Source organism: Excalfactoria chinensis, chromosome 2 (genome assembly GCF_039878825.1).
Source record: "Excalfactoria chinensis isolate bCotChi1 chromosome 2, bCotChi1.hap2, whole genome shotgun sequence".
Lineage (NCBI taxonomy): Eukaryota > Metazoa > Chordata > Aves > Galliformes > Phasianidae > Excalfactoria > Excalfactoria chinensis.
Window position 1 is genome coordinate 11,665,271 of NC_092826.1, and position 24,872 is coordinate 11,690,142.

Genomic DNA, 24,872 nt, shown 5'->3' on the forward strand with positions numbered 1-24,872 from the left:
GAAACTTCTAATAGAATCATAGAATCATAGAATCATAGAATTACTCAGGTTGGAAAAGACCTTGAAGATCATCAAGTCCAACCGCAGCCTAACCAGTAGCCTATCTCTTAAAAAACAACCACAAAACAATACCACAACAACAAACCTCTGCTAATAATATAATATAATAATATATAATATAATAATATAATATAATATATTATATTATATAATATATTATATAATATATTATATTATATAATAATATAATATAATCTCTTTTATTTATTTATTTATTTATTTATTTATTTATTTATTTATTTATTTCCCATAGCTATGAGGCAGGGCAGTGAATGAGAAAAGGCCAAAAGACAAATGACTAAACTGCTATGGCAATTGCTACAGCAAGCCCATAATGAAACTCTGTAAAGCAAAGCTAGAGAGGGTCCCAGTACTACTTGGCATTCTCTTTGGTGATTGCTTGCATTTGTTATTCATTTCAGAAAACTCTTTGAATAGAAATTATGAAGTGAAAAGAAACCAACAACAAACCATACAAATTGTACTGTATATTCCAGCTAACATATAGAAAGTTAGCAGAAGATTTAGGAACAGAATAAATGCCAAATTAGACATCAAATCTGTAGTTTAGTTGGCTTTAGCATTTTGGAAGATGACAATTGAATGTCATGTTACTTCAATTTAGGGGAGGGAGCTTACATTTACAAGAAGGCCTTAAATAGAACATTTATATTAGGTTTAATTAGATGTTTCACTCTTTTTTTTTTTTTTTTTTTTTTTTTTTTTTTTTTTTTTTTAAATGAAATAAAGCACTGGCTACAACTTTTCATGGAATGTGTTCTGTTACTTCCTGTTTCATTGATACTCACTATTAGTATTGTTTCTTCTACTGCTATTTTTGAAAAGCTTAAATTCCTCGGAAGGCAACCACTTCAATTTCATCTTTCTGATCAGCGCATAAAGTTTAAAATGAAGGACTGATGACAATCCTCATTTTTACAGTCTTTTTGCTAACTTCTGGGAGAGATAGCCACCTTTTTCTTTGATCACTCAGATGAGCAGATCCCCACCACAAGCTCTGGGTGAGACCCACCAGTGGCAAGAAAAGAGTTAACACAATATGAGAAGCACTAGGGCAGGGGTCGCAGCATGCAGCCGTCCACCCAACTAGCACCAGGGTTCTGCTTTGAATGTGATCTCTGCCTTAAAATCATTATCTGAAGAGTGGGAAGCAAACCCTTTGGGTTGTAAAGCAACAAACTTGGTTGGAGGTGAAATCCAAGCTGCTTCGGTAGGCCTGGTTCAGTTGCTCTGAATCATCAAGTGAAAACAAGCCATTTGCCATCTGGTAATTACCTCGGGGACCGAGGTGTAAATCCCCGTTCCTTAATCTTCCCCTCTTTAAGAAAACATTTTCTCACAGGTGGTCCAGATGGTGAGAGGCCTCCAGACAAGGCATGGAGGTGATCAGTGATGGGCTGCTCCAGCATAGCAGGAGGTCCCTGTGGAGAGCACGCAGAGGGAGAGTTCTTCTGCACAAACAGCTCAGCAGGGTGTGTATGTATGTGTGTATGTCTGTCTATGTATGTGTATGTGTGTCTCTGTGTGTACATGAAAGGTGCATGAAGCATCCCTTAGGCTCCTGGCGACAGGCAGTGAGGGTGAGAATGGGACATGCTGACTGATACCCTGTTTCTATGTACTCAGGCATCTACAACATGGCTGAAGTGCCTTACCAGCAGTACTGAAAAAGTAACTGCATCGATCCCTCCTCACTTGGCTCAAAGAAAAACACTCAGTTTTCTTTAGAAATCTAGGTTGGAGAGGCCCCACCAGGCATACAACGCAGTAATCACAAGAGAGAAGAAACAACGTTATCTTAGAGGTGCTTTAGTTATTGAATCTGCAATTCTTCTCTCAGGCAGGAGACTCTTTCTTCCCTGGAAACTTCAAAAGTGACCAGAGGCTAAATAAGGTCACTTTAATAAGAAGATGCTACATCTCAAACTCTAAGCAAATTGCTCACATGGTCCTTGGGAGCTATCATGGTTCAATGCAGATTTGGCTCCCTTATAATGACAGCTCACTGTGCTGGGGACGTAGGGATTTACCAAGAGAATACCACCTGCTTCACTGTTGCTCCAGCTTCTGGTTATTTCATCTGCTCCAAAAAGGAATCTGGTGGAGCAGGGATATTTTCCTTTGCTCATCTCCCTTGGACACTCATGGCTCAAATTCTACTCTCCCTATTTTCAAAACTGGCGCTGTTTCAAGACAGGCACTGTACAAGCAACAAAGATGCAGCACTGGCACAAGATAACCAGTGAATTAAGAGTGAGGTAGATGAAAGTATTTTGAAGGGCTACTGCCATCAGATAGGAAATCAAAGCTCCTTGACATCACCAGGGTGTGGATCAGTCCTGTGGCACTGTGGATGACCCAGCCCTCAGATAATCCAACCTCTTCTATAGTGAGTAGGATTGAAAAGAAGTCATCAAATAATCTGCCCTCACAGATAACCTTTGCATAACCTTTTTTCCTCTAGAGGTGCTGCACAACATCACAGGCAGGATCAATGGCCAGGGCCAAGGGAACCCAATGGGAGCAGCAGGGATGACCTCAAAAAGAAAGGGAAAAGAGAGAGGAGGGAAGTCTGAGGGATACATTTCCTGTTACGTTCCTACGAACAGGCATAACCTGCATGATGCAGAAGAGCAGGTTTTCTTACAGATCTTAAGCCAGCAGACTCAAGACATTTAGTTAAAAGCACTGGCTAAAGGGAAACTTATGGCCCAAAACTGCCTGTGTAATTATAGGTTCCAATGGCGGGAGGGTTCACCCAGAGCATTTGAATGAGGTATGTTAGGTTAATTTCAAAACACATTTTGTGTTCTAATTAATAACATTTTTCTCATATTTTCCTCACAGAAGTTTCATATCAGAGCTGTTCATGAAATCTGGCCAAATCTCATTGAGGAAGTGCCTCACAAGAGCCTTTGTTTACATGAAGCAAGTCCATTTATTTAAATAGGAGAATCAATGTCATCCTGGGGAAATTATTGGTTGATTCAAGTTAAAAAATAATTAAATTAATTAAAAATCATCTTTTCTGATCTTTTAAGTTGAATTAGAACTGGTTATTGTCATCTGTAAGTATTTTTGGAAGTAAATTAACAAGCTTTACTAATCTCAGTGATCTTTGTATCTTCAAGAAGTACAACATACAAAATCTTGTAATTCTATTCTGCATCAGTTGATGTTTAACAGAGAATGATCTAAAATCTGAACTATTTTATTAGAGGTAGACACCAGAAGGCAAATATAAAGCTGTGCTTTCATCTTGAAAGCTTGCAATTTCCTGACTTTGCCATATTCCCACTTTTCCTTCCAATTTGAAGTTGTCTCAATTATTTTTTTCCCATATGCGATTTACCTGGAAAAAGGAGAATAATTATATTGCCAAACTGTTTTGACCAAAAGTCAGTCAATATGGTTATCTATCAATACTTGCAAATTGCAAAGGAACTCAATCTCGTAAAACTAATTTTAATTTTTAACTTAAAGCAAATTTCTTGAGTGTATGTATGATAAAGAATGTGCTTTCCCAAATAAGACTGCCTTGGTCTAAAGGTTTTGGTCAGACGTCATTAACAACAGAGCCCCTATGTGATAATCTTGCTATTGACCAAAATGTCTGAGTGTCTGAAATTTTACATCAGTAATTCTTAAATATCAGCTTTTTTTCTATTCTCATTTCTATGCCAAGATGCTTTTAGTTCTAGAGGAGATTAATTATATAATTAACCTAAGAGTAATTTAGTATCTTTCCCCCCCAAAATTAGACCACTGTTGGAATTAAAGCATCATGCCAAAAAGAACTGTTTAAAATGTCTAATTAGAAAATGTGGAAAGAAAGTGTTATAATTACTGAGCAATGGGGCATCTCAGGGCTAGGGGAGCTCCACACTGAAATACTTGGGGAAAATAATAGACATCTTCAAAATTTGCTGCAAACACACTCTTGACATGACTGCCTATTCCAATAGCATGTATGAAAATGGATTTTCCCTGTGGAATATTGGACTCTAACCTGGTCTGATTATTATTAGGCCTCATTCTTTTGTCACGTGATGCATTTTTGATTTCAAACTATTGCAGTGCCATTTCTGCTGTAGCACTGAATGCGTTGTGGGTTTACAGGAGGGGAACTTTAAATAAAGGGCATTAGCAAGTGTTCACCTTTCCCAATAGGAGGAAATTTCTCTACTCAGGGCAGTACAGCTCTGATATACTGCCAGTTGTGGTTATTATCCTGCGAAATCCACCTACTTTCCATGTTGTGTTTGCAGGCACAGTCTCTTCTTCTTTCCCTAGTGTCTTGCAGAATTTATTGCTGTGATTTTTAGGTCAGATAGGTTCTCCTTGACCTCAGCATCTGGTGTGTGAAAATTATTAGCAAAATCAATGTAATGAATGTTAAGAAAACTTTTAAATCTCAAATGAAAAAGTAGTTTCTGTTGATATCTTACAAACACTCTAGCTCAGTTTTCAGCAGTGTTCCAGCACGATGAACAAAATGGTCATGGATCGAGACTTGTTCTTCCCACACTGCGCATTTTGTGATGGAGCAATTTTCTCACTTAAGAGAAAGTATTTTCCCAGGTATCTTTGGATGTGTGGGAATGCACGTATACGCTTAGGTGCAATGAAGTTGCACTACAGACAGGTAGTAAGGCAATGTTTACCATGTGGTCCATGAATAATCTTAATTATTTTTTTTTCTACAGAATTTTATAGATAATTCATCCCTCTTGAAAGGATCACACAGTCTGAACTGAAGGGAGGGAATATGATATTAACCTGAAGGCTCGTTAAACTGCACTGTGGTTATAAATTCTGTGGAATTCCTTTGTATTTACAGTAACTGCCAAAACAGACCTAATCCGTTAAGGCTTCAAGATGTACATTTCTTGGCTTGTGTGCTGGGACATTCTCATATTGGAAAATGATGTGTATTTTCCATATACACTGTGGGTTTCTTAGAAGAATGGGTAAAATCTACGTATTTTGAGGATAGCATAAAGACTGAGAAACTAGGAAAGAGAATGGAGCAATCAACTTATGTCCTGAACATGAGGTTATGGACTGAAATAAATGTGGGCATCAGGAATTCACAAATAAGTGTAGCTGAGACTTTGCCTGAGCCCAGAAGTCCTTTTGCTTTCCCTGCAGCTGTGTAGCTAATCTAACAAAATCAGTGTCAGCATGGTGGTATCCATGTTAATATGCTTATACCTACACAGCTTGCTTTCGGGCACTTTAAGTGTCTATACTTAAGTACAGTGATAATAAATGCCAAGGGGATCTTCAAAAGCTCAGAAGGAAACAAGAAAAAAGAAAGCAGCATGTTATTAACATAGCTGCTATTTGTGGATTAACTACAGAAGTGCCTATGTGTTAAAAGTCTGCAAGAAAAACAAAAGGATTTGGAAATACTCTTTTTCTAGAGTGTTGAGGGGTAAGACTCATTTAAGCATTCCTATCCAGAAAGCAGGCTTTCCCTTTAACAAAAACGGGCACAGAAATTTTGTCTTTCACTCAAAAAAAGAAAATAAATCGTGATTCATTCATTCCTTTCTTCCTTTTTACATTTACTTTTCCTAACTATCTTTGTTGATTCCACTACTGAGTTGATCTTACTGCTGGAGAAAGTAAGAGTTTTGCCATTGACTCTGCACAGCAAAGGTGCAGAAGAGACACTACATTTGTGTTTTAAGCTCAGGTTGTTATAATTAGATGTGAATCTAAATGATGTTTTACTCTGGATTGAAAGTTTCCAAGAGCCTCCTATTGTCTGGAGCAGAGATTTTGGTTTGGGCCTACCTCCAGGGCAGGGAGAGCTTGATTAGCTGTAGAATCTGTCTGAGATCTTGGTCAGCAATAGTTTTATATTTTTGTGGTTCAGATGATGTATGCTGTACAATTAAAGTAATACTTTTCACTCATTAATCATATTTCAGAAAATGGGAAGCACATGATAACTAAACAAATGAAAGCATGAAAATGAATGCTGACGGTGAGTTAGCTGGTGTGAAAACCATTCCTGAATCAAGATATACATTGGGGAAAAAAAAGATTCACGATGAATAAGTGCCTCAAAGGCAGGTTCTTTTCTTTTCCATATAGGTAATTATAAGTTATTAGTCTAATAAACATAATAAAATATGTCTCTTCTAGTAAAAATAGCTTAAAAAAGGAACATTTTCTTTCTAAGACCTTTGGAAGAAAAGTATACACAAATAGTAACAAGCTTACTACAGTGTTGGTATAAAAAGTTGTTTTGCTGAAGATGAATTTAATTTTTAATGGATTTCAAAACCTGTATAGAATATATTCTCTTAAAAGACTTAAAAACAAAGTAACTGGAACTTTACCTTTGCTTACCAACCATAGCTCGAGTGTAAAGAACTGGGTGTTCACAGGTAGATTTAAAATAACATGGAGCACACTTCTCCCACCACCCTTTGATTACTGAAGCAGCTGCTGCAGTAGAGAAAACTACATCACTGACTGCTCGTTTACATCATTCTTTCCATAGCTTACCCTCCTCACTTCTCATGGCCAGCAATTTGGGCTTCCAGCACCAAGCCAAGGATGGTTTTTAGCACTCAAGGGTAGCTCCAGGAATTTTGGTGGAGGTCTTTTGAGAAAATTGGTTCATGTCTGGAGGTCACACAGCATTCTCTGGAAGAAATCCTACACTGTGCTTATGTGCCAGGGGAAATGTTGTCTTTAGGTTTGTTTTAAACCTGGTCATTGCTGGCTTCTTCAAGCATCCTGAAACAAGTGCATTATGAGAAATAAACAGCAAATACTTCATATTCTCTTAACTCTCCTGGATGTTATAACCTTTATTCATGGTACCATCTGCAGTCAGATATTTTCTTTGCAAACCAAAGCCTTGCCAGCGTCCCCCACCAAATTACATTCTTCTGGCAAAGTCACAGAGATGGTAGCCACCAGGAATGTAGAAAAATAATTAGGAGATAGCAGGAACTTAGAAGTGCTAGTGTGGAGTGACACTCAGCGTTTGTTTCATAGGTAGTCAAAGGCATGCTACTACGACATTCCCAGGGAAAATAGAAGTCTTAAACTCTCTGCTACCAAGGGATTAATGATAATGGTGGATCTTAACCCTAAAATCTCATGCTTGCAAATGTGAATATATGTGTAGCTTTGAGCACAAACTAAATCACTGTAGTTTACCTTTTACTGAGTTGTGGCAGTAAGAGGTCATTGTCATTACTACCATGACAAAAATCTGTGATCTGTGCAATTAGTTTACTGTTCCACATATCTTAATAGAGTGATGATTTACCACTTTCAAACAGATAAATTGGATTTTTACAGTGTAGGTAGCATTATAGACATCAAATGCACTTCTACAGTGATTGAATGTTGGAGCACTTCTACCTTGATAATTTAAGGCTGCTGTCATATCTTTAAAATGAAAAAAGAAAACAAAACCACTTTATAACATTTTTGCACGAAACGTTGAGAAACATCAAAACCAACACCCAAACTTCTGACTTGCAAGGGATTAAATCACAATTTGTGCTTGGGTGTAATTTGGATACCTATGCAAAAGAATTACAAGAAGTTATCCCTTGGATTTTCTGAGGCTGAAATCCTATTATTCCATTATGTAAGTTAATGCAGTGAGGTAATGTATAGAGAAATACAGCAGTTTTACTTTTCACAAGGGTACTTATATTTTTTTTCAATGACTTCCATTTTTAATAATAAAAAAAGCAAACAAATGAACAACAACAAAAAACCCTAAATCAGCAGTTCTGAATATGTGGGCTGAAGCTGTCCCCATGTAACAATTGCTTTCTGCAGTACTATAGGCTGGCTCTGGGGGAACCATTGTGGTCTATCCATTTCCAGGGCTTAAAAGCTCTATTGATATGATAAACCATAATGATTCAGAATAAGGATTATGGTCTGTCTGTAAATAGCATGGTACTGTGCTTGCACCATAATATAGTTACTATGATTTTTTATGACATATTCCTGGAAATCTCATTTATTTGTGGAATAATAATATACCACAGCATTCCTTGTATGGAAAAGGAGTAGGATTATACTTTGAAATATGAATAGCAATTGCATGGATGCAGGTTGGAGACGAAGAGCAGTGGAACGCAGAGGCAGCACGATTCTGAATGGGAAAGGCTGGAGAGTGTCTTTTTGTACTTTTATCAGTATGTTTCTCTTGCTTACCAGAAATTCAGATTAGGTATAAATAAGGTCTCAGTGAATACAGAGAGGTGCAAGCCAGAATGAAGTGTTTGAGCTCCTTTTTCTCTCCTCTTCCCTTCAACTTGGGGTAAATAAACCAAGTTTAATCTTATCTTGTTCATGGTACTAGAGTTTCTCTAGGGTTTTATTCTTGCACTGAATACAATAAAGAACTTCTTTCATTCCAAGTGGCTTTTTTTTTTTTTTTTTTTTTTTTACAAAGTGGGACAAACCTCACTTTCAAGAAGTCAGAAGTGAAACTGAATGTGGCAGATGGTGTTGGTAGCCTGTCAGGACTTAGCTGCAAAGGAGGGAAGGTTAATTGTTTTAGAACAAGCAGAAGCTTTAGGACCTTCTGTTTTATCTGTATGTCACAGATATACCTGTGAGAGTGAACAGACCCTAGTAGGAACACCTTTTTGATTTTATTTTTAAGGGTACTTTCTCTCATCAGAAAGTGTTGATTCTCCCCAATGGTGTGTTTTACAGAGAAGGCATACAACTTCATTGGAGCAAACAGTAAAGGGGAGGTTTCAACAGCTCTTTTCTCTGTACTAAGAAAGAGCGCGCAGGAGGGCTCACTTGCTTAAGAAAATAAATAAATAAATAAAAGGGAATGGGGAATTTGAAACAGAAAATAATTGTAATTGTGGAAGGAATAAGGATTTTGACTGTAGCCATAATCAGAAGGCAAGTCAGAGGATAATGCTATGAAATTGCAGAGTAGACATCTGAATGTACACAGTCCTCCTTTATGGCTGCAATCAGTACCAAGCATCAGCAAGGGGATCTTTCTTGCTTTCCTAACCCAACTGGCTCTTGCTTCCTTCTAAGGGCAGAAACAAGCAGTGTTTGCAGAATCTTGCTGCTATGTTTCCATATACAAAAAGAATAAATACTTATTTTCAACCTACATAAATTACTGTATGGGAAGAAAGCAATCTTAAAAAAAAGGCATAGCATCCAAATGAGAACTCAACATTTATGTGTATCCATCCTGTCTGAAACCCTCTTCCCAGCACTGGATAAAAATATGGTTGTTGCTGCCCTTTGCAGGGATCTGTATAGAAAAGAGGTCAGCTTCTCATCTCAGCTCTTAACAGGCTCTTAGACATGCAAACAGTCTTAATGACTAGAAAGTTAAACTTGCCACCCTCAGTTAAAGTTCAGCCTGAGAGAATGGTATTCCACATGATTTATGTGACGTTGTGTGTGGTAAGTGACTGTATTAATGTGTTTTTTCACTCCATATTTATTGCCTGGCTAGAATTCTCTTGTCCTGACCATGTGCTCTTCTTTGTCAGATCAGGAAAGTCATAATAAGCAACTGCTCCTTTTCTACAAACACTCTTGCATTTGGAGCCTCACAAGATCAATCTTCCCTCTGTTTCTCTTCCCATGGAACAATGCCATGAAGGAGCAGATACAGAGACTGTCAGAAACTGTGGCCTGTTTTAAGGGCGTTAGAGTATAGTGTGCAACGTTCATTCTCTTTGCCAGAAAACTCTCACTTTTCAGAGGTAATATTTCTGCAGCTGAAAACGGACTCGAAACAAAAACTGTTGTGGTTTGTCAAGTTTCTTCCCACTGGTCGATAATCTAACCAGTAAGAGGGAAAGTGCAAAAATAAATTAGGATGTCTTTTGCTGTGTATCAGTTGTCCATTGGGTAAATGGAAAGAGACAGGTACCTGGAGAGTGACTATCTTTGCTAAGCTGATCATACTCTGAGCTAGTGGTGATATGGTAAAGTCTGGGTCTTGCATCCTGAACTGAAGATTCAGGCTTGAAATTCCATGATAGAATTCAGCATTAAATCTTCTCCTGACTTTTCCCTGAAATATTTGGCTGTAATTAGCTTGTATTTAATTGAAATAGGAACTACTGTGCAGTGGCAGCATGCAGTTTAAACTTCAAAAATGAGACTCACTACACTAACTCATTGCAGTCATCCAGACTGATTAGACACTACTGATAAATATGCATCTACTCTGCTTTTTGCACAGAAAATCTTCCCTGCAGATGTTCTATCTTTTCCCATGTACTCCGAATGATTCATTCAGTTTTCCATAGGGTCCTGCTATGTATTGTGTCTTTGGAGAAAGTGTTGGTGCCTTATTGCCTGCAATAAGCACATTTACAACATTGTGGAGACAGATTAGGAACACAAAGGTGATTACCAAAGATCTGTGGATCGCTGTTTTACAGTGTCTCTTTGGATGGACATTCACCACCAACAAAAGATGTTGTAGGCAGTGTTGCACTCAGTGTATCAGTAAGTAAACTTTGTTGTATATTTGTGAATGAAGCATTCATCTGCTATCTGAGAGGCTGAGGGGAGGAGTCAACATCTTGATATGGCTTTAGTTTATCTGAGATGCCTAGGGAACCTTTGCATATAGTTGCTAACTCAGATAGACACTGATATGTTTACCAGCTCTGTGTGGATGTTTCAGACACCCTGGGACAACCTGAATAACTCTATGCACTCTCGTTTAGGCAACTGAATCACACCAACTGGCTCAATATTGTCAATGAATTTCAAGGCATCATTCAGGAAATGAACCAGAAGCGGTCTCTTTCATGAAAAGACAAATCATTCCCTAAATTTGATTGAATCTATTGAGAAAGGGTGTCACTCCATTTTTTTTAGGTATTCAATACTGTTTGAGATGCCCTCAGGCATTCTCATTCCCAGGAATGAGGGTCTCTTAAGGGTCTCTTCCAACGTGGGATATTCTATGATTCTGCCTTTGGCTGACCTTCAGCTGTTGCTTCAAGTGGATGGGGGTGCAGGTTTCCTGTAGGCTTTGAGCTGAATTTCCAGGCCCACGTGGATCCAGATATAGGCATCTCTAAAAACAGTAAAACCCAACCTTGAGGCAACTGAATTGATTCCCAGATTTCTAGTGAACACAGTGAGATAATTAGCTCATGATTAGGAATTTATTCAGATGGTTTTCTTTTGGACTGAAATTTATTCAGTGGGTCAAATTTTTAACCTCATTCTCCTAAAATGCAGAGGCCAAACGAAGATGCACTGTAGGTCCGTTTTCCAAACTGAAGCATGTGGACACCTGGTAGTCTGTGGACTTGAGACTGGAGAGGTCTGAAAAAGATAACAGCAAAACAAGATATGTGTATTGAAAATGGCCTAGCTGTGTGAAGTTTGGAAAGGGTGTGTATCACCACTGAGGTTCTGCTGGGGCTCCACAAGTTGAAAAGTTCACAAAATGTGGACTGAGATTTCAGATGTCGCGGTGTGTGCATGCACACTACTGTCTTTTTCCCTACTAGGGATAATGTAGACTTTTGGAGACAGAGGTTTTGACTTCATGGAATTATTTTGCTAAGCTTAATTAACCGTGATAGACACAAATGATAACATAAAATCACTGTATTGTTAATACCAATGGCCATTCTAGTCTAGGACTTCTCTAGCGATGATAGAGAAGACATTTTTTTGGGAAAGTAAATAAGACTTTCTGGACCTTTTAGTACTACTTCATGGATCTGTTGTCCATAAATTTGTCTATCTCCTTTCTGTTTTCTTTTCATAAATAACAAAGTGACTGAAGGCCTTTTTTTCAGCAACCTTTAGTCAACTGATCCCTTGACATTCATGTGTGTTAACATTATTTATACTAGTATTTAAATTTGTACTTCAGCCATATCTTTTGATTTCTCGATGGTCATTAGCTTAGGATGCCAACAGTAAGAACCTGGGCTGTCCATGCATTTGTTATGCGAGGATTTTATTTATTTGCTTGTTCCAGGAAAAATGAACATTGGCAAGGAATGTTACCATTGTGATTTATCCTAATTCTTTCCCATTGGTAAAAAGACAAATCATGAATGTATTTATTTTAAAATCATTTGAGTGGAACCTTTGTTAATGTTGTAAAATGGTGGTAAGTTTGAGTCAATAATCACTGTGTTGAGATACCATGCAATCACTATTTATATCAATGCCTTCATTGTAATTTTAGTTTTTATCTGTGACCATTTTTCATGTTGATTTTGACAGAATCAGGATGTAGTCTAAGAAATACAGCATTTATCTTGCAGTGATAAAGTTTATACCTTAAATGATATTTTTCAAGAAGTCTCACAAGCTGTCTGGCTAGTTTCAGCCTTTGTTTGCTACAGTGCTCACTTACTGGTGTTCCACATTTACTTTGTACAGCTACTGAAGTCCCAGTTCATTAAAGCAATTTAGTCATATACACTTCAACAGGACCAGACACCTGCTAAGAGTTAAGCATGTGCTCATACATTCTTCTGAATCAGTCTTTGCACCAGGAACTGACAGAAACAACCTGTGGGAACTACTGCAAATGGCTTAAGATCTTATCTAAGTCTGATCTCTGTTGCTACTGTATTATTTTAATATGCATATACCACTGTGTACAAACTAACACATCCTACCTCTGGCAGTCTGCAACCTTGGGATTTGTTTGTAAAAACATTCTGAAATAATCAAACTTCTCTTTACAGTCATGTTTTTAATGATATTTATACCCACTACATCTTTTGAGCTTTCCTTTCTTGTTCTATGAGATCAAGGCTGGCAGAATTTCACAACTCTCAGCCAATATCCTTTGTATGTTTCAGGAACAAATTGATATGTTCCTCCTTTTTCTCATTTCAACTTAATAAAACCTTCCCCTATTCAATTTCTCAGCAAACAACAATTTGACATTTTCCAGATGATGCAGGGATAAAAGCTGATCTAAGAGAAAAAAAGAAATCAAGTAAGACTAGAGGTTGGAACTCTGCCAACAGGAGCTGGACCCACACAGAAACAACTAGGTGAAATAAGCAGAGGGCAGAGAAATGCAATCATGATGCCAGAAGAAAACTTAAAGATTAAGAGCCCAACCCTTTGTCGAAACACAGAGATGGAGAGCATGCTTTGTAAGGTTTACATCCAGCAGACCTCTCTGAAGAGGTTGCTCGGGTATGCTGAACTGTTAACTAGGTAACTGACTTCAAAGGCAGAGCTGATCTTCAGGAAAATGCTATTGAATCAAAACGTGACTCTTTCATAACTGGTTTCTGCAAGGGTAAATGTCCCTCCTACATTCACATGTTCTTGTAGATCTGGACACAAGGCTCAGAGGGTGATGAACAGCTCATAGATGAAGCTGATGGATCAGCCTTAACATGGACAGGGCCTTTTCTCTCTGTCCCCCTTTCCTTTTTCCCCAGGGCAAAGGATATGGCCTTATCTTGGACATTCCCTGACCTTTGTCAGTCTGTGTCACAGCTAGGATGTTATTTAAATCCAATTTATTTTATCTGAAAGTATTTATGTGAGCAGATAAAGCATTAAGCGTTTATCCTAAAGTGTCCTGCTCCACTTCAGTGCTCCAGATAACATTGACTTTTGTAGGAAATCAATTCTCTCCCTCATTCTGTGCTTGATCTTTCATCGTGGATAATGGAGATGTGTGTGTGACGCTACTGACAGACCTCAGGATACAGTCCATTAAGAGGTTAAAGGGAAACTCCTCTTCAGACTGTAGGAATCTGCCTTTTTTTTTTTTGAGGTGAGGTAGGGAGAAAAATGGGACAGTTCAAATCTTCAGTATTTATGGCTTTTCTTTGATTTGAAGCCTAAGCTTAAAAGCTGGAAGGTATCTTCTCCCTCTTCTCTCACTTCATACTGAGCTTACTCAAGCAAAGCCATTAATTTAGATGAGAGAAAGTGCTATTCAGAATAAGCAAAAGTGTCAAGAACTGTTTTGGAGTGGAGTAGATAAGATTTATGGAGTTGAAATGCAAAAAAAGAAACTGAAGTGCAGTCAAATGCTTGTAGAGAAAATATTATACGTTGGATCACCTACGTGTTCTCTGAGGCTTGTGCAAACAGAATATACAAGAATCTCTGGAAGTTTAATTGAGGTTTGTGGGCTAGGAGATGGGAACCATGGGTTTGGATTGAAGTGTCAGGATGTGATAACCATCTTCTGGACACAGAGATTCTTATAGCTCCAACTGATTTTTGCAAATGTCCCTGATTTTCCAGAAGGATGAGTAACAAATATCGTATATAAGGTATAATAGAAACAAAGGGAGGAAAAATGTGTAGGACAAATGTCCTACTCTGATTTCTTACGTTTAAAGAGCAAATGGACAGAAAATTGGCAAGAGCTGGGCTATGAATTGGCATGAAAGACTTTAAAAATCCCCATAAGCATTCTTTTGAAGAAACACGTCTGATAGAAAAAGGGGAGTAAGGTTTATTGGGTCGGAGGTGTAATAAAATTGGGAGGAAGTTGCTGCATGTATCATGTTCCCTAGGAAACCTGTGCGCTGCAATGCCATAAGCCCATAAATACTAATGACACCGTGAACCAGAACAGCAGCAGATAAGAATTAGGCTGTGGGTCCTCAATACCTCACATGTCAAGGACAAAAGTAGTGTGTTGTTCTTCTGATAGATATATCGCTTCAGAGGGACAGTGTCCTGGACCTGAGAGCTGGTAATAATGTCTCCAGAGATGCACTTCTCTTGAATGGCTGAAAGTAAACCCCCCTCTGCAGCTACTCTAAAGAGTGCATTTATTATGTATGCCACAGACCTTCCACCCACTTACAACACCATCCCTCATGGATTAGGAGGAGGCAGTGCTCAGATTTGCTTCCTCAGTAATGATTTCTGCAGATATAATTGCTGAAGCAGCCTTCCAGTGAATGACAGGGAAATCAGTGACTCTACAAGGGCCTGATGTCATCTATAATGGTTTGGTGTAGAAGTGTTTGTATCCTGTACCCTCTACTTCAGGGAAAATACTTTGAACTGGTGACAGCAGACCTCCGAAAGCACACACCAAATGCGGGTCACCTGGACTCAGGTCTTTGTAGAGCACCCAGTCACAGCAAAGGTAACCTCTCACTGCCACCTTATACTGCTTTTCCTTTTAAATTTTCTTATGCATCATACAAGGGTAAAGTATCTGCAATTCATAGCAAAATCTAACGCTAGGCTTGGGCATTGAATGTGGCTGATCAAACTATCTGTAACTGACAGCTGGATATTTCAGAGGTAGATCTCACTATGAACAGGAATATTTATAAAAATGAACATTAGAACTGGCTGGTTCATTTCCTGGCACTCGAAATGAACTTTCTGGTCCTCTTCCAAAGACCTCTGACTGCAGTCTATTTGGATAAAAGGAAGGCAACAAATTAGTTGAAGCAAAACTGCATGAAAAATGGTGATCTGATTGCTTCACTCTAGATGCTCATTTACATCAATCTTTCTGTTGTTCAGGATAATATTCTGCAGCCTATTTATGTCCTCCTATGTACAGTTCTTGTTGCTTTTGCAGTTCATGAGACTGTGAGCCCTATGGATTCCCTAGAAATACGGGTGTATTGCTTAGATACTTTGGGAACTTCACCTACTGGAGAAGAGGCCAATTGCCTTCTAGGAACATCCTGGAAGCAGATGTGTTGCTATGTGGTAACTTCTGTGTTGAGATGCATCTGTGCTCATATCTCCTTGCTCTGGCAGTGAGCTCCTACTATTCTAAATGTAGAAAGATCACTTTGAGGCCCAGACAGCTCTTTGGATGTTCAACCAGATGGACTGACTTGCCCTGTAGCTGGAGCAGTGCTAGGGATGAACCATTAGGATGGGCCTATACCATTATAGGTTAGGCAGGAGCTCACAGCCAGACTGAAAAAGTGGAACTAGCATGGCAGAGACAGTTCAATGTAGTATCAATTCATCTGTATATAACCTTGTTTCCCTAGTTAGGTCTATTTATTCATATGTAAGAATGTCAATTTTGTTTTTTAATTATAATTTCTAATACAAGAGAAACAATTAAAAATGTTATCTTACTAAATCACAAACTTAATAAATCCCTTTAAGAAATGGACTCTGACTCACTGTCTTTAATCATCTCAGTGATGTGTTCAAGTGCCCTTCCGAGTCAGTGAGGAGAAATAAATGTTTCTGGTGTGTGATTCTTCTGATCTACCACTTGGAACAAATATAAGGAAGGAACTAGTAAATGATGTGTGATGAGCTTTTGAAACATGCTTGCTGAGGAGAGCACGTAGCGTCTGCAAGCACAAAAAAGGCTTAGATGGGTTCTTTTGAGCATGAGCAAAGAAGAGCAATGAAGCTGGTGAAGGGATGAGAAAACAAGACCAAGGAAAGGCTGAGGGAATTGGGATTGTTCAGTCTGCAGAAGAGGATGCTCAGGGCAGAGCGCACCACCCTTCACAACTTCCTGTAAGGAGGTTGCAACAAGGAGTCACTTTCAGATGACGAGTGAGGATGTGGGAAAATATTTTCTTGCTGTGCTCAGGGCAGGTTTAGTTTGGATATTAGGAAGAATTTATTCATGGATAAGGTGTTCAAACATTCGAATGGACTGGACAGGGAACTGATGGAGTTTCCATCCCTGGAGATATGTAAGAGATGTACTTGGCACTAAAGCTCATGGTTTAGTGATGAAATTCAGTGGGTCTGACTGATGATTGGGCTTGGTAAACTTAAAGGCTTTTTCCAATCTAGGTGTCTCTAGATGGAGTTGTGTGCGACACTGTCCCTAATCCAGTAATGCTGGACTTTGTTAGGGTACAAGGCCAGTGGCCTGAAGAAAGTGGCTAGGACTTCCCTTAGCAGCATCCCATACTACTGCTGGTGCAAGCAGAGTGTTCAAAGAGGAGAACCCAGAAGGACATTTCACATAATCTTAGGCTGTGTCTGGCCTCATACATGACTCCTCTGTTTCTGTCTGGCTCTGGACATTGATTCCTCTTCTTATAATTCCAGGTCCAGCCCAATCATTTTTCCTATCTCATGCATCACCCTGGAAATTCAAAGGCTGGCACATGAGGACAAGCAGGTGAGAAGGATGGGAAGAACAGTCAAAAACAGTACAGTAGATGCTGGGTATTTTTCATCTTTTATTCCCAGAATATTCCCAGGATATTCTGTGAGGGTACTCTGCCTGGAGAAGCATTTAGATGTTGTTTCAATTACAGATGGATTACTTTTTTGTTGAACTGATGACTGTGAAAGTGGTTCTTACCTAACCTTGAATACCGTACTCAGCCTTAAGTAAGTGAGCCTCAAATGTTTCTTCCAAACAGCACACAAGCGCAGCTCTTATTACAGTACAAAGAGCCACTTGAGGGAGACTCTTAGTTCATGGCCAAAACCAGAATAATTAGAATAAATAGAGCTGAACTAAAGAGATCTACTTGGAGTGGAAATAGATAAATAAAGTGCAAGGTGTTGCACTTGAGTTGGGGCAATCTCAGATATGAGTACAGAGTGGGAGAAGAACTCAGTGAGAGCAGCCCTGTGGAGAAGAACTTGGGAGTCTTAATGGATGAAAAGCAGAACACAAATCAGCAGTGTGCACTTGCTGCCCAGGCCAACTGTACCCTGGGCTGCATCAGAAAAGGGGTGGCCAGCAGGGGAAGGAGATGATTGTCCTTCTCTTCTCTGCTTTCTTGAGGCCCCATATGGAGTACTGTGCCTAGGTCTGGGGCTCCCAGTCCGAGGAGAAGGAGGCATTAGAGTGGGTCCAGAGGAGGGCCACAAAGATGATCAGATGGCTGGAGCACCTTCTCTACAGAGACAGGCTGAGGGAGCTGGGCTTGCTCAACCTGGAAGAGAGAAGACTGTGGGATGACCACATTACAGCCTTCCAGTACCTAAAGGGAGACTATAAACAGGAAGGGAGTCGACTCTTTACAAGTGTAGACAGACTCTTTTCACCTGTTCCTGTAGAGGAGGTGGTGTTCCAGCCCTCTGATCATCTTTGCGGCCCTCTTCTAGACCTTCTATGACAGCTGCATGTCCTTCTTATGTTGGAGGTCTGAGAACTGGACAAAATACTCCAGGTGAGTTCTCATGAGACCAGAGGGGTGGAATCACCTCCCTTGACCTGCTGGTCATGCTTCTCTTGATGCAACCCAGTTGGACCTCTGGGCTGCAAATGCACATTGCCACCTCATGTTGAATGTTTCATCAACTGGCACTTCCAAATCCTTCTCCTCAGGGCTGCTCTCAAGCCATTCTCTGCCCAGCCTGTTTGAGATTGTCCCAACTGAGTTGCAGGACCTTGCATTTGGCCTTGCTGAACTTCATGATTTTGATATGGGCCCACCCTTCAAGCCTGTCCATATCCCTCTGGATAGCATCCCTTTCCTCTAGCGTGTCAACTGCACAACTCATCTTGGTGCCATCTGCAGACTTGCTGAAGGTACACTTGTTCCCTCTGTTCATGTCAGCTACGAAGATGTCAAATAGCACTTGTCCCAGTACCAACCTCAGAGGGACACCACTCACCACTGGTGTCCACTCACTCTCCAGCCAATTTCTTATTCAGTGAGTGGCCCATCCATCAGATCCATTTTTTTTCTAATTTTGTGATCACAATGTCAGATGCTTTGCACAGACCAGGTAGATGATGTCAGTTGCTTTTACTTTATCCACCGATGCTGTAACTCCATCGGAAGGCCACCAGTTTTTGTTAGGCATGATTTGCCCTTGGTGAAGGCATGTTGGTTACCACCAATCATCTCAACTTTATTCTTGTCTCCTTCAGGAGGCTCTGTTCCATGAATGGTGATGGGGTGATGGTGGTGAGGTGATGGAAAAGTTACCCAGAGAGGTTGTGGATGCCCCATCCCTGGAAACAATCAAGTCCAGATTCAGTGGGTGTCCTGAGCAGCCTGATGCAGTGGATGGTAACCCTGCCCATGGCAGGGGATTGGAACTAGATGATCTCTAAAGTCCACTCCAACCTAACTCACACTTTGATTCTATGATTCTGAATCTAAAATAACCCAGGCCATGAAGAACATACAACCAAACAGTACCTGAAGGTGCTGCAGTACATCTGGGTAGCTCCTGATGTTACCAAGCAACAAATTATCAGTGAAATGACAGGCTGAAAAGATGATGTTTAATTCACCTACCTTGAAACATAAAAAGCATGAAGAAACCCAATGATCTTTGAGGTCCTTTTCAACCCAGGCCATCCTATGATTCTATAAACTACTGAACTACTTGCTTAGATGTGCTTTAGAGTCAGTGATAGAAATACGTACTTCTGGGGTTCAATTGCTGAGATGCTGATGTCCATTTCAGAGGTGCTTGTCATGTGGCCAGGAAAATACCAGTATCAATGACTAAAACTACCAGTGTGGTTTGGATATGGCAAAAGAAGGGAGAAGGAAGAGGAAAACGTGCACTGAAAATGGCAATACATTTTCTTTAGATGTTTTGAAAATACAGTTTTCAAACTTGCCATTTTCAGGCAGCATTTCCATTTCAAAATAAACATATATAAAAATGTGTTAATATATAAATGTGCTAACATATAAAAATGAGTGAAATAACCTTACAGTGAAACAATACTGTTTTGGACTGGATAATATTTTTATTTTGATTCAAATCACTTTTTTTTTTTTTCTTTTTTCTTTTTCTAATGTCATTACTCCTAATAATAAGAAGAAAGTATTTGGGCTGACCAATGCACATAGTTGTGTGGGCTTAATCACTCAACCAAAGAGAAAAAAAAATACCCACTATTACATGCCTATTACTTGAAATAGTTGTGGTCACAAAGCTAACATTATCTTTTGCTTTTGCTTCTTGTTTTATAGGTTGCTGTGTTTGGTTCCAGAGATTACCTCCAATATCCATCTATGGGTGATATGCTTGATATCTCCTTTTCACCTGGCTTTGCATGTGAATGCTGTATTGGTCACATAGGAATCTGTACCAGTGTATGCCGTCAGAGCCAAGGTGAAGTTCTGAAGGGATTGTGATCAACTAGGGGTAGTGAATTCTCCTTGGGTTTTCTGATTCTGCGTGTGGCATGGAAACAGAGCTGTACTTCAGCAGAAGTCCCTGGTAGACTTGAATCATGCTGACTTTCAACACAGAAAGTAACATTTTGCTAATGTAAGTCATATATATCTAGTTGCCAAAAACTAGTTTTGCTGATGCCTTGCAAAATTGCACAGAAGAAACCTTCCTCTAGAATTTTTAGAGTAAATACATTTTACTCTGAAGAGAATATGAGGTTTATTATGAATTTTTGGCAGCTAAACATCTTCAGGTTCGACTCAGAAGACATTTTCTGGACAACAACTTTGGGATGGGAATATTTTTTGACACACTGTTGGAAATCTGCATTCTCTGGAAAACAACACTTTTTTCTTTTTCATAAATTCCAATTCCCGAAAAAAAACAAAACCCACCAACCGTAAAATAGTGTATTTTGTATTTTTGCCAAAACCAGAAATATTTTTATTTGGACACTGGTATCATGCCTTGTCAGGTTTGCATTCTTAATGCATCATTTTCTCTTTCTCTGTAGCTGGGCTCCCCTGGTAGACTCTCTTCTTCCTCATCTCTTCATGCAGTGTTTCAGTCTGATGAGGCATTGCCTCCCTGCACTGGAAGAGAGAAGGAGAGGAAGGGGATCACTATGATGAGAACTTCTATGTATGCAGGAAAATGTGGTATTAAAAGGAATTCTGACCAGGTTTCAGCTCAACATGGAAAATCCCAAAGAGCATTTCAGTTCCTGATCTTGATTCCTCTGAAACATCAGATGACTTGTAATTGACATAGAATTGCAAACTTTTTGTTGATTTAGGAAGTCTTTGGGAGGGAGAGATACTCTCCTTACCATTAATCGGACTTCTTATTCTAGATGGAAACAGTGAAGGATCAGCTCTATAATAACATTCCAGCTGTTCTGAAGTTAATAAATGGCCGTAGCAGCTAGTGCCATTCCTTCACTGGAAAATTAGTGGTATTTGTGGATAACCAAGAGATGTCTGCCAAGTACTTCTACTTTTTACACTTTGCCAATTAAGAAAATTAAGGTATGCTGTTTCTACATGACTGAAGTCAAGAAACGATTTAATATTTTATGTACAGTCTTGCTTCTTGGTTCTTAATATTCTGTTGATTCTTGTGGATGCTTTTGACTGTATTATATGTTATCTATGAGGTTTTTTTTTTGTTTTTTTTTTTTTTGTTTTGTTTTTTTTTTTTTTCCCCAGCATTTTTGTTACAGTTTGACAGAATAAGCAGCTGCTTAAGTACAAATATATATTTTCCTTGGTCTTTGTTCAGAGTTGCTTTAGCTCTTGTGAAACACTGATTTCCAGCTGGGAGCCAAAGCAGTTTGAAATGTCTGCAGCAGACAGCTAAAGATACAGTTTAATTAGCCTACTTTGATCTTTTGTATGGTGGCTGATGATTTACTACAGCTTGCAGCATGGTGAGGCAATTATATTCATGGTCATTATGACAGCATCCTTTGAGCTAGAGTTATCGTAGAAGTAAGATTAATTATAATGGGATTTTGTGAGGCCCAGAAGACAACATAAGGTAATGTTATATCCAGAAGAGTGCAATAAAAGAGAGCTTCATTATCAAAATATTGAGTGAGACCTTGGTCCAGCTGAGGTTAATAGCAAAACTTTTGGTAATTTTAGAGAGAGAGGCATTTACTTGTGAGGTATCTTGGACTTACTGTAACGTCAATGATTTTCTGTAATATTTAAGCTATGTCCTTTTGCTTGGATTGACTTCCTTGTCAGCTGAGGTGATGGAAAAACTTCTAGGCATCGTTCCTTCAGCATTATTTTCTTTCTTCACAAAAAAACATAGAAAGCTGGAGGATGCAGTTGAATGCAGTGATAGCTTTGCACTTTTCTTTGTTTTCTCTGTTCTTTTTTATTGGAAACTTGTCTCAGGTTATTGCGCTCAGATCCCATGCATCTGCTCTGTCATGATACGTATATATTTTTCGGCCAATCTCTGCAGCATAATGTAATAGGGCAGTGTTGTGCTTGTGTTTGGTTGAAGGAGATTATTTCTATAAATATTATGGCTTTGGTAGCAGTTGTTGTTGTATGATGGGAGAGCAAGTAGAACCAGCCAGCAGGCAGCCCCTTCCAGCTACTGCCTTTTTGCCTTTTTTCTTGTGTCTGCCCTGAGACAGCACTGCTTAGAGATATCATCACTACTTCTAAACCAACTCACTGGTTTGCATTCCAGGAGAACTGGGCATGTGGTATAGGAGGCAAGCACCATCCAGCAGGCGTCTCTGCTCCTTATAGGAAGGCAAGACTTCTCCTTTGCCTCTCTGTGGAGGCAAACACATAACTTAGCACAGCTCCTGCTTTGGTTTTTGTTTCACCTGGCCTTTCTACAGGTTTCTCCACTAAAGCAGGTTTTTCTCCTCTCACCTTGCCTGCTGTGCATCAGATGTCAGCTCCCAGAGGTGAACCACTACCTCTTTGGCTTTGAATGGAATCAACCCTCACAAAACTTGCTGTTTTCCCAGGAGCTGCTGAGTTTTGTGTTTTCTCATCAGCTTGGTACTCAGTCCTCTCTCGGTCACTGGTAATTAATGGTGCTGGGAGATGGAAGGCCAAAGATTAATGGCCACAAGGAGTGAAATGCTCTGACACCCTTGTGCTTTTTCCTGCCAGGTGGGGGTCCCACTGCTTGGCAAGCAGCAGGAGCAAGTCCTGCTCTGCCACTGCTGGTGGTGAAACGACAATACTGAAACCTTTTGGCTCCACTCATTCACAGAGCTTCATTCATAAGAAGCAAAAATCTCAAAGCCTCTGCCTTCAACTGCTTTCAATTAAATGTCTGAGAGGAATCCTTTGTCTTCAGCATTTCAGCCCACGTGAGCAGTCATGGGTTAAAGCCTCCCTAGGTAGTCGGGAGCTGTTGGAGCTGCCGAGCCAGTGACCCTTGGATAATGAGGTCAGAGGGAGATTTCAGAGCCATATGCTTGTCCCTGTCCAGGTGCTGGAGGATGTGTAGACATGTGTCAAGGATATGTCAAAGCTCATGGACACTTTCACAAAGCTCAGGCCTTCCCCAACATCCCGCTTACTTCCTCCAGCATGCCTGAGATGGGTTCAGCCTGACAGCTCTGACCAGCTTTGATTAAATGAAAATTTTATCTGATCTGTTTTAAATGCAAATTCTCCTGCACTCCTGCTGTGTCTCTTGTCACTTAAAAGACATTATTTTTATTATTGCTATCATCATCATCATCATTAACATATAATGATTACTATTACTGCGCTTTTAATGTGGCTTATGGGATCTTCAGACATTTTTAGCTAACATTATCTTTTTTCTATCAGCTGTTGATAAAGATGATGGTTTTCATATTGGGGTTGCTTTGTCTCTCTGTACAGTTACACTGTATGGTTGGCCTCTTTTTTTTTTTTTTAATTTAGGTATCTTTTCTTTTTTTTTTTTTTTTTTTTTTTTTCTTTTTTTTTGTCAGAGATATCAGGAGTCCTCTGCACAAGGGCAGATATTCGTTTTCCAAATTAAATCAGCATGTGATGTGGCAGGAGTGCTCTGTGTGCTCTGTAGGTACACTGGCTTCAAGTGTCAAACTCACCAACATGTCTCAGTCACTTGGGGCTGCACTGTAAAAACAAAAAGTCAGACAGGATATCTATATTTACCCCACCATTGACTTCTGCTCCTTACAACACAGCTTTGGAAATCAGGCCTCAGGGCCTTTGAAAGTACTCCAGTCCCAAACTGCTCCTGCACTGGGGTGGGAAGGAGAGAGAGTGGGAAGCGGATTCAGGCATTCTCCTTCACTTGATATCTGCTATCAGCTAACTTCAGGCAGCTCTCCATGCTGCTAAGTGTTCAGCCTTTTCAAGTTACCATCTGACATGCTTAAATATCCTCAAGAACTGAAGGAGCTACTTGGGATTGGTTTGTACTTTCAGTCTAGGTACTGCCATCAAATTGTGTGGCTTTGCCTGGGATGGAAGGTGGTGTCTTGTAAGATCTTGCTTGTTCAGGGTCCAGGATTCCTTACTACAGTGGTATGTAGCAGGTTTTGAAGATAGAGAAGCAGAGGTACATTTGGCAGAGGTAGGCTACAGGTTTTCATTGACATCAAATGGAATTTTGCTGTGATGTCACCTGAAGGCAAGACTCTGAACTGTGTCGCATCTCCTGCCCCACTTCAGTGACAGCTCACATTTTCAGGCTGAGAACTCCTTGGAGGCAGGGTGGTCTCAGCATCCTCCACAAACTATTTGAAGCCCCAACCCCACCACTCTGTTTCTTTTGCTATAGATAACATTTGCAAGAGCCTTGCAGATCCCTGTCTTCTGAGCCTGACTGCCAAATGTCAGTTGGAGACTGGAACTTCTTATGTAGGTCCCAGTGAGGGAATGTGGTCTTGCAATATAATGATAATAATTATTCTTTAAATTAGACTTTGCACTCTGCAGTTTTGCTCTTTGCTTGGCCTCCTTGTTGGCTGAGTGCCTGAGAAAACAAAGCCAGAGATTGTCTGCAAAGCAGTACTACATCTTATTTTAATAACCATAACTCATCGCTTTATGATTTTTTTATTATTTTTTTTTTAAGAGAAAATATCTGAAGAACCCCCTGGCTTTGACCAGATTTTATATATCTGTTGGTTTGCAGAAGGGCAAATAAAAAACATTTGTAGGAAGGTGTCATGAGAGTGGGTAACTATTACATGCCTACAAGGTGACAAATTC